General features: G+C 39.1%; 1 non-coding gene across 1 annotated transcript; it reads right to left on the reverse strand.

Annotated features, from left to right (window-relative positions):
• Nucleotides 1-359: 359 nt before the first annotated feature.
• LOC118665520 lies at nucleotides 360-465 on the reverse strand. Its single transcript, XR_004970639.1, has one exon. It is a non-coding gene; the product is annotated as a U6 spliceosomal RNA (small nuclear RNA).
• Between the last annotated feature and the right edge of the window lie 939 nt (nucleotides 466-1404).

Here is a 1404-nt window from a genome sequence, read left to right on the forward strand (position 1 = left end):
AACCACTGAGATTTCTATGAATAGGTACATGATTAACCAAACTATGGTATATCCTTTCAAAGGAATATTATTTCTGCAATAAAAATTCATGCAGATAACAACATAGATAAATCTCCCCCTTGGTTCATCAATCACTTCTTGCCATTCCCGTTTCCCCCTTCCCTTGATGTTAAAGACGTCTGCACTCTCTACTTTCTTAAAATGAATTTGAGTCTCCCACCTTCTCAATCAGGAAACATTTCCTTGCTCCAAACTTTGACATTTTGAGTTTTGGCCTTTCAAAGCATCAGGCACAAGGACTTTGAACCAGTAACACGATAGCTTTTGACTTATTTGTTAGACTTTACTATTTTTAAAAAGAAAATATGGAACGCTTCATGAATTTGCATGTCATCCGTGCTCAGTGGTCATGCTAATCTTCTCTGAATCATTCCAATTTTAGTATACGTGCTGCGAAGCGAGCACTATTAAGACTTTACTCTTAATATTCTGAGGAAACTGACTTCACGGCATACGGGTCATGTTGTATGCAAATATCTACCAATGTCCTCTGGTGTTGGGTGTTTTCAGGGTTATTTTGGTTTGGTTTCTACCTCTGTCCCAAATTTGAAATTCATTTGAGGTTTCCAAGAGTAGGACAGAGACAGAACTAATCCTTGTAATTTTTAAGAGATGCCAGCTTCTCCCTACACACTGGATCTCTCCGTTTTAAAACATAATGACTGCACTTTAAACATGACAGTGATTGGAGCCTAATCCCAAGGATTCTAAATTCATTGTATTGATTCCAGGGTCTGGCATAATTAAGAGCTCCATAGGTGAATATTTAGCTAGAGCTGCAAACCACTAGCCTATAATCATGTTACTCAAAGTTTGGTCAAAGACCAGCAGCATCAGCATTACCTGGGAGCACCCTCAGGCCTCCCTCAGTAAGGATCTGCAGTTTGACAAGGTACCCAGGTGACCTAAATGTACTTTCATTTGCAGAGATTCTGGTCTCAAAAACACACAAACTCCAATGGGACTCAAGTTCTCAAAATACATCGATATCTTGAGTACACATCTGTCATCTTGAGTACACATAACTGGAATCTTTTTAACACTTTTAGATATTTTTTTAAAATATATTTATTGATTTCAGAGATGAAGGGAGAGGGACAGAGATATAGAAACATCAATGATGAGAGAGAATCACCCATCAGCTGCCTCCTGCTGGGCATGTGCCCTGACCAAGAATCGACCTGTGACCTCCAGGTTCATATGTCGATGCTCAACCACTGAGCCATGTTGGCTGGGCAACACTTTTAGATTTTTATATAACTTTTTTTTTTCTGAGATCAAACCATTTTATTGAGGAGGGGTGGGAGGGAGAGCAGAGTTTGCTAAGAGCAAATATGCTTCTTT

Source organism: Myotis myotis, unplaced genomic scaffold, assembly GCF_014108235.1.
Source record: "Myotis myotis isolate mMyoMyo1 unplaced genomic scaffold, mMyoMyo1.p scaffold_m19_p_10, whole genome shotgun sequence".
Lineage (NCBI taxonomy): Eukaryota > Metazoa > Chordata > Mammalia > Chiroptera > Vespertilionidae > Myotis > Myotis myotis.